Raw genomic sequence first — 10316 nt, forward strand, 5'->3', positions numbered from 1 at the left:
AGAGATCAGCAAGATCAACCAACGGATCCATATAAAAGAGCCATGGACTCATCCGTTGGAGGACCAGCAAGGTCAACCAACCAGATCCATGCCCGAATTCAGAAAACAACTCTTAGTCCTTGTTCCAATATCTTCCCTGACGTATGTGTGGGTATCTTCGGTGACCCAAAGCCCGAGCACCGTATGGTCAGCACCCTCCAGGATCCTTCGCAAGTTACCTAGCGCTTCACTCATAGGCCGCTTCCTTGGTCCCTCATCCACTATACCGGAAGCTCACCATTTAAATCAAACCGAGGCTAGTAAAGACCTCGGTCGACCTTGCTACGTGAGACGTCCTCCGTTGACTCTCCGTCATAGCAGTTGCAACTTTAACAGATAGGTCTCCACGACCTCATTCATAAGACGGTCAAAATGCTTCCCCATCATTCTTGACATAAAAGAGTCATTTAAAAACAAATTTCACATACAAATACAGTTCCAATAATATTTCCATTTTTTCCTCATCACTCTACATCCTTTCATATTAGTCTCCATCTTTTCTCATCTTCCCACAATTTTTTTTTTCATTAGGAATTTTTTGGATCCAAAAAGGGCCTCCTAAGGATTCCTAATTTTAAGAGATTAGAGCTTAAAAAGTTGGACTTAAGGGAGACAACGGCTATGATGACCCCTATTTTTTGCCTTGCCACATCAGCCATACCTCCTAGTTTCACTTTTTAAAGGGAATATTCTCATACTCTCTCTCTTACTTTTTGACTTTTCTCATACTTTCTCTCTTACTTTTTGAATTTTTTTATCTTCACTCTCTACAAATTGAATCTTTCTTATCAGTTTGAAATCTCCTTTCTCATTAACTCCCACCATATCTCCCTTCCACATTAGCAAAACATTCTCGTATTTAGGTGAGCCCTAAAAAGTGAAAATTTTTTATTTTTTATTTTTTTACATTTTGAGGTGGAAAAAACACCACCCAACCAATATGTATGAATTTTTTATCTTCACTCTCTACAAATTGAATCTTTCTTGTCATTTTGAAAACTCCTTTCTCATTAACTCCCACCATATCTCCCTTCCACATCAGCGAAATATTCTCGTATATTTAGGTGGGCCCCAAAAAGTGAAAAAATATATATTTTTTATTTTTTTACATTTTGAGGTGGAAAAAACACCACCCAACCAATATGTATGATGAAAATAAATTTTTCCCTCCAAAAAGCTTGTAATTCAAGGGTCACGTCAGAAGCCTGTCAGGAGCCAGTACATCCATACCTAACTGTCAGGTCCCCCACAACCCCATAAACATAACTAACTGTCAGGAACCACTACATCCATGAGATCCCGAAATTGTGGGGTCCCCAAAAATTATTATTTTTTAAATTTTCTCATAAATATAATTTATTGATGAGAAACTCCATGTTAGTATATTTGTATATCAAAAATATCATTTTCTACTTAGAAAAACGGATTTGTGTTAAACTTCCAACAGCAAAGTTTTAACAGTCTCTCTCTCTCTCTCTCTCTCTCTCTCTCTCTCTCTCTCTCTCTCTCCCTCTGAGGATCTCTTTGCTTTAGCTTCTTCCTCTGCTTTAGCTATGGAGCCTTTGCAAGCTATGTGTGTAGCCCCTTGTTGTGAAGCTAGAAACGGAAGGTTGATTTACACATTAGTATTCCTGAAGAGTATGGCAGCTCTAAATAAACCCATCCTACTGATGCACAATTTGTCCAAGCTCGTAGGATAGCTAAGGAGAAAAATGTAGATCTTTGGGTTGATGGGCATCTCTATCCAATTGACCCTCCATTAAGAGCAAACCCTCCTTTCCGCGATTTATCATCTTTTATGCAATTTATTGGTGAAGGAGAGCTTGGCTTGTTAGGATACTACAGAAGATTGACTACAAGTGGAGCTTGGCAAACCCATATTCTCCAATCTCAATTGCAAGCATCACAATAAATCAAGAAATCAAGTTTTATCAGAGGAAAAGAGTTGCTGATAAGAAGAGCCCCTTTCGCTCACACAGTGAAGGAGATTCTCCAACGATATAGAATAGAGTTCCGTGTGCAGGGGATTGCCCTTGAAGCATTGCAAGAAGCCTCTCAGGCTTACCTGTTGGGCTTTTTGAAGACACCAACCTCCTTGCAATACATGCAAAGAGGATTACCATATCTGCTAAGGACATGTAACTAGCTCGGCGCATTCGAGGTGAGCGAGACACGATCTAGAGATCTTAGATGTTAACCTTCTTTTTGACGCAAATCTTTTGTTTCAAACCTCCCTTTGTTGGCTTTCATTTGTAACCTTCTGATAATTAAAATTTTAAGTTTCTCTTACAATGTCTCGGTGTCATCATGTTTGGTTAACATGGAGTGTCTATCATGTGCTAATTTGTCACCCAAGGCATCAGAAATGCTCCTGGAGGACTCAGGAAGCTGTGCCAAAATAGTGCGAATTTGACCTCTACAACGACGATGTAGGCTCAAAATTCGCACTGTTCTAGCACTTCTTCCCTAGCCACTCGGGATCATTTCTGATGCATTTATAATGAAGTTGAGCACACTAATTGTGAGAAACGGTAGTTTACAAGATAAATATCATCCAATGCATCAAAATTGCTCCTGGAGGACTGGGGAAGCTATGCCAGAACAGTGCGAATTTAGGCTCTGCAGAGCAGCGGCGATGCACGCTCAAAATTCGCACTATTCTGGCGCTGCTTCCCTAGCCACTCAGGATCATTTCTGATGCATTTATAATAAAGTTGAGTACACTAATTGTGAGAAACAATAGTTTATAAGATAAAAACAGTTTTAATCATGTCTAAAATTACATTATTTGTCATCCAATGCATCAAAATTGCTCCTGGAGGACTGGGAAAGCTATGCCAAAACAGCGCGAATTTAGGCTCTGCAGCGGCGCTGTAGGCTCAAAATTTGCACTGTTCTGGCACTGCTTCCCCAGCCACTCAAGATCATTTTTGATGCATTTATAATGAAGTTGAGTACATTAATTATGAAAAATAGTAATTTATAAAATAAAAATACCTTTAATCATGTGTGAAAATACATTATTTGTCATCCAATGCATCAGAATTGCTCCTGGAGGGCTGGGGAGGCTATGCCAAAACAGTGCGAATTTGGGCTCTACAGCAGCGATGCACGCTCAAAATTCGCATTGTTCTCGCACTGCTCCCCTAGCCACTCAGAATCATTTTTGATGCATTTATAATGAAGTTGAGTACACTAATTGTGAGAAACAATAGTTTACAAGATAAAAACAACTTTAATCATGTGTAAAATTACATTATTTGTCATCCAATGCATCAATTGCTCCTGGAGGACTGGGGAAGCTATGCGAGAACAGTGCGAATTTAGGCTCTGCAGAGCAGCGGTGCTGCAGGCTCAAAATTTGCATTATTCTGGCACTGCTCCCCCAACCACTCAGGATCATTTCTGATGCATTTATAATGAAGTTAAGTACATTAATTATAAAAAATAGTAATTTACAAGATAAAAATACCTTTAATCATGTGTAAAAATACATTATTTATCATCTAATGCATCAAAATTGCTCCTGAAGGGCTGGGGAAGCTATGCCAGAACAGTGCGAATTTGGACTCTACAGCAGCGGTGCAGGCTCAAAATTCGCACTGTTCTGGCACTGCTCCCCCAGCCACTCAGAATCATTTCTGATAATGAAGTTGAGTACATTGATTATGAAAAATAGTAATTTATAAGATAAAAATACCTTTAATCATGTGTAAAAATACATTATTTGTCATCCAATGCATCAGAATTTCTCCTGAAGGGCTGAGGAAGCTCTGCCAAAACAGTGTGAATTTGGGCTCTACAACAGCGATGCAGGCTCAAAATTTGCACTGTTCTGGCACTCTCCCCTAGGCTCCCAGGGTCATTTCTGATGCATTCACAAAAACATTGATGGTACAAAAACTAGAAAAAACAATGATATACTTGATGAAAATAAGTTTGTGAAAACTGTATTGTATTCATAATAAGAAGTGATACATCATCTTTACAAAAGCTTTCTTACAATATTGAGCTTCCTTCTCTTGTTATTGGGGGCAAAGTGTGCTCAAGGAGTGATTGGGCTATTTCTTGAGGATCCTCTATGTCTATGCTTTTGGCTATACCTATACGAGCAAGAAGCTTACCCCTAAGGACATGTAACTAGCTCGGCGCATTCGAGGTGAGCGAGACACGATCTAGAGATCTTAGATGTTAACCTTCTTTTTGACGCAAATCTTTTGTTTCAAACCTCCCTTTGTTGGCTTTCATTTGTAACCTTCTGATAATTAAAATTTTAAGTTTCTCTTACAATGTCTCGGTGTCATCATGTTTGGTTAACATGGAGTGTCTATCATGTGCTAATTTGTCACCCAAGGCATCAGAAATGCTCCTGGAGGACTCAGGAAGCTGTGCCAAAATAGTGCGAATTTGACCTCTACAACGACGATGTAGGCTCAAAATTCGCACTGTTCTAGCACTTCTTCCCTAGCCACTCGGGATCATTTCTGATGCATTTATAATGAAGTTGAGCACACTAATTGTGAGAAACGGTAGTTTACAAGATAAATATCATCCAATGCATCAAAATTGCTCCTGGAGGACTGGGGAAGCTATGCCAGAACAGTGCGAATTTAGGCTCTGCAGAGCAGCGGCGATGCACGCTCAAAATTCGCACTATTCTGGCGCTGCTTCCCTAGCCACTCAGGATCATTTCTGATGCATTTATAATAAAGTTGAGTACACTAATTGTGAGAAACAATAGTTTATAAGATAAAAACAGTTTTAATCATGTCTAAAATTACATTATTTGTCATCCAATGCATCAAAATTGCTCCTGGAGGACTGGGAAAGCTATGCCAAAACAGCGCGAATTTAGGCTCTGCAGCGGCGCTGTAGGCTCAAAATTTGCACTGTTCTGGCACTGCTTCCCCAGCCACTCAAGATCATTTTTGATGCATTTATAATGAAGTTGAGTACATTAATTATGAAAAATAGTAATTTATAAAATAAAAATACCTTTAATCATGTGTGAAAATACATTATTTGTCATCCAATGCATCAGAATTGCTCCTGGAGGGCTGGGGAGGCTATGCCAAAACAGTGCGAATTTGGGCTCTACAGCAGCGATGCACGCTCAAAATTCGCATTGTTCTCGCACTGCTCCCCTAGCCACTCAGAATCATTTTTGATGCATTTATAATGAAGTTGAGTACACTAATTGTGAGAAACAATAGTTTACAAGATAAAAACAACTTTAATCATGTGTAAAATTACATTATTTGTCATCCAATGCATCAATTGCTCCTGGAGGACTGGGGAAGCTATGCGAGAACAGTGCGAATTTAGGCTCTGCAGAGCAGCGGTGCTGCAGGCTCAAAATTTGCATTATTCTGGCACTGCTCCCCCAACCACTCAGGATCATTTCTGATGCATTTATAATGAAGTTAAGTACATTAATTATAAAAAATAGTAATTTACAAGATAAAAATACCTTTAATCATGTGTAAAAATACATTATTTATCATCTAATGCATCAAAATTGCTCCTGAAGGGCTGGGGAAGCTATGCCAGAACAGTGCGAATTTGGACTCTACAGCAGCGGTGCAGGCTCAAAATTCGCACTGTTCTGGCACTGCTCCCCCAGCCACTCAGAATCATTTCTGATAATGAAGTTGAGTACATTGATTATGAAAAATAGTAATTTATAAGATAAAAATACCTTTAATCATGTGTAAAAATACATTATTTGTCATCCAATGCATCAGAATTTCTCCTGAAGGGCTGAGGAAGCTCTGCCAAAACAGTGTGAATTTGGGCTCTACAACAGCGATGCAGGCTCAAAATTTGCACTGTTCTGGCACTCTCCCCTAGGCTCCCAGGGTCATTTCTGATGCATTCACAAAAACATTGATGGTACAAAAACTAGAAAAAACAATGATATACTTGATGAAAATAAGTTTGTGAAAACTGTATTGTATTCATAATAAGAAGTGATACATCATCTTTACAAAAGCTTTCTTACAATATTGAGCTTCCTTCTCTTGTTATTGGGGGCAAAGTGTGCTCAAGGAGTGATTGGGCTATTTCTTGAGGATCCTCTATGTCTATGCTTTTGGCTATACCTATACGAGCAAGAAGCTTACCCCTAAATCTAGAACCAAAAACATCGAAGGCAAGGGATTTTTTAATCAGAACTATACATTTGGTGCTGTGTGCCATAGAGGCTACACAGAGCACCTTAGAGAGGGATTTCAAAAAGAAGAGAGTGAGGGGTGTAGTCCCTGTGGTGGATAATGGCAATGCCATCCACAAGAAGCTGACCAAGATAGTGCGCCAATGCAGCATCATGTCCATGGACCTTGGCATGGTCTCTACTGCTATCACCTCTCCCTGCAAATGCGTCAATTTCAACCACCCTCTGCAATCAAAGGAAAAATCAAAATATTTTCCTATACATAATTCCCATGGTTGTCCCCTCCTTACGCTTCCCAATCTGTAAAAATATAGAAAGTGGCACAATAACCAGAAAGTGTAAGGGTTAATTCTAGACATGTAGTGGAATCAGATATACCTTTCTTCTCATCAACTTGAAACTTGACTCTTCCGCATTGTCAAAGCCCATGATGCTAAAGTGTTGACGCACGTCTATTGTTAGGCTCTAATGCTTGCTTGTTGCCACTCACTCAATCCATCCATTTTGCATCATCACAGCTACCTCAATAAGCATAATTTCTTCTTCTGAGGCTTGAAGTGGGATCCATGTCCCATGCTTTTGCATCCATCTTTGGTAGTGCAGACACATGTACAAAATAGAGCGTGCCTTCAAGAACCTGCAAGACACTGTAGAATCTACTACATTGCACTTGTACACATCACCTTGATGTGGCCCCTCATTAGCCTCCCAGCCCTCTCCTAGTAATCCTTGAATTTGGTCAGCAGACCGTACCTCCTTACAAATATACATTGTTTTTGTTTGGTGCATTGGCATGGAATTGAACATGTGCACAAAGACATGTAAAGGACAAAACCAATTTAGCCCTACTGACCTAGATGCCTTTGAAAACTTGAGTGATGTCTTGATATCACTTACCATCTTAAACTTTAAGCATAAGATGGTCCAAGCATCTGGTTTAGGCCATTCGGGATTGTTAAGAGGGGGATTGGGGATCTCTTCTAGCTTGCCAAATAAACCTGGTTTTTTATCTACAAAATATGAGTGAGAAAAGAAAAAGATATTTTTCTATGTACAAGATCACTTGGGCTTTGAGATACAAACGTTGCCTCTCCAATGGATGCATGCATAGCATAGAAAACTCCAGTGAGGCTTTGAAGTAATTGTTCCTCAACATAATTAGAGGGGAAAGTATCTGCAGAGAGACATAAGAAAATGGAGGATCATAAGAAAATTTGAAACAGAAAATCCATTATTAGCATGTTGTTAAAGCTGTGTTTATGTTACACTAACAATTTGAAGGAAACCTTGGTCGTTGGCCTTGAATGTACAACTCTCCAAGGGTATACACATGTTGCACTATGGCAACTAGTACTTCCTTCTTAGTATGCTTGAAGCCTTGTAGCCGCCCCTTCCAATGATGTAGCATATTCCCCAATTGATGCACTCGATGTGGTCCCTTAGAGCTTGGCTGCATGTAGACCCAAGCCCCAACCCTGAATCTTGTTGGAGCCCAAACTCCATTCTCATCTCTTGTGTTATGCAGCACAAGCTCTTCCACCTTCTCCCTAGGTCTTCTCACATTACTGGAAGAGGCCATGGTGGTAAGAAAAGAGAAGAAGGGAAAAGAAAAGCTTGTTTAACAACAGAGGAGTGGAGAGGAGAGAAAGTTTAGGGTTTTCAGTACAGCAATGGAAAGCTTAAAAGAGGGTAAGAGTTTGAGAATAGGCTTCTTGAACCTAGAGTAAACTAAAGAGGGATAGAGTAAACTAAAGAGGGAGATGGAGGAATCTTGAGAGAGAGAGAGAGAGGGAGAGGGAGATTGAAAGGGAGGGAGCTTGAGAAGAAGGGAGAGCTTGAGAGGGATGGAGTTTCTGTAGCAATGGAGAGCTTAGAAAAGGAAGAAAGAGGGAGAGGGAGCTTGAGACTGAGGGAGAGCTTGACAAGGAGGGAGAGGGAGAGGGAGCTTGAGACTGAGGGAGCTTGACAAGGAGAGGGAGCTTGAGACTGAGGGAGCTTGACAAGGAGAGAGAGCTTGAGAGGTATGGAGTTTCTACAGCAATGGAGAGCTTAGAAGAGGAAGAAAGAGGTTCAAAATGAGCTTTCCAAACCTAGAGTATTTTGGGGGGAAGTTTGAGAGGGAAAACACACTTTTGGGAAAAAATTAAAAAATTTAATATGTGCGATTCTAGGTGGGGGGACCTCTAAGTTTGGGCCCACGAGGTTAGGGGGACAAGAGTAGTAATTAGGCCTCATTAAAGCCTAGGCCCCCTAAGGTCAAAGAAGTCAAAAATGTGCACCCACCAGTCCTCCTCCTATTGGTCCATTCCTAATCAAAAGTTAATCCAAGAGGCCCTCTTTGGGTCCAAAAAATTCCTAATGTTCTTCATCGATCCCTATCCAATCACATCATTCCCACATCAAATCACATCCAATCGCATCATCCACACATCAATCCACATCATCCATACACCATCCACATCATCCACACCAATCCACATCATCCATACATCCATCCACATCAATCCACATTATCCACACATCCATCCACATTATCCACACATCCATCCACATCTTCCATACATCCATCCACATCAATCCACACGTCAATCCACATCATCCATACATCCATCCACATCAATCCACATTATCCACACATCAATCCACATCATCCATACATCCATTCACGTCAATCCACATTACTCACACATCAATCCATATCGTCCATACATCCATCCACATCATCCACATCAATCCACATTATCCACTCATCCATCCACATCAATCCACATTATCCACACATCAATCCACATCATCCATACATCCATTCATGTCAATCCACATTACTCACACATCAATCCATATCATCCATGCATCCATCCACATCAATCCACATTATCCACTCATCCATCCACATCAATCCACATTATCCACACATTAATCCACATCATCCATACATCCATTCACGTCAATCCACATTACTCACACATAAATCCATATCAATCCACATTCATTTCATAAGTATTCCCATTCTCATCTAATCACATCTTTTTCTATCTCATCACTTATTTCCTCATTTATCCTCATCAGATCACATCTACTTGCATCTACCCATACATCTCATCACTTCACATGCACTAACATCTATCCAGTTTACATCGCATCTTATCACATCCATTTCACATCACATCTCATTCATTCACATCCCGATTCACATGCTAACACATTCATTCACGTCCCTTATCGTTCATTCACGTCCCTTATCGTTCATTCACATCCCGATTCACATGTTATCACATTCATTCACATCCTATATCATTCATTTACATCCTGATTCACATGACATCACATCTCATCTATTCATTCACATTTATCTGATTCGCATCACATATCATCACATCTATTTACCTTTTATTCTAAACACTTCTCATCACATCCATCCATCCATTCTTTCCCATCTATCTGATTCGCATCCCATCTATTTACCTCTCATTCTCATCACTTCTATTCTTATCACATCCATCCATCCATTCATTCCCATCTATCTGATTCGCATCCCATATCATCACATTTATCTACCTCTCATTCTCATCACTTCTATTCTCATCACATCCATCCATCCATTCTTTCCCATCTATTTGATTCGCATCTCATCTCATCACATCTATTTACCTCTCATTCTCATCACTTCTATTCTCATCACATCCATCCATCCATTCATTTTCCCATCTATCTGATTCGCATTCCATCTCATCACATCTATTTACCTCTCATTCTCATCATTTCTATTCTCATAACATCCATCCATCACTTCTATTCTCATAACATCCATCCATCCATTCATTCCCATCTATCTGATTCGCATCACATATCATCACATCTATTTACCTTTCATTCTCATCACTTCTATTCTCATCACATCCATCCATCCATTCTTTCCCATCTATCTGATTCGCATTACATCTCATCACATCTATTCACCTCACATTCTCATCACTTCTATGCATTCTCATCACTTCTATTCTCATCACATCCATCCATCCATTCACTCCCATCTATTTATAGAATGAAAGAGAATTCTTATTTTTTATATAAAGATTCTTTACACATCTATTTATGCATAAGA

This window comes from Cibotium barometz, chromosome 4, assembly GCF_041138505.1.
Source record: "Cibotium barometz isolate CiBa-2024 chromosome 4, ASM4113850v1, whole genome shotgun sequence".
NCBI lineage: Eukaryota > Viridiplantae > Streptophyta > Polypodiopsida > Cyatheales > Cibotiaceae > Cibotium > Cibotium barometz.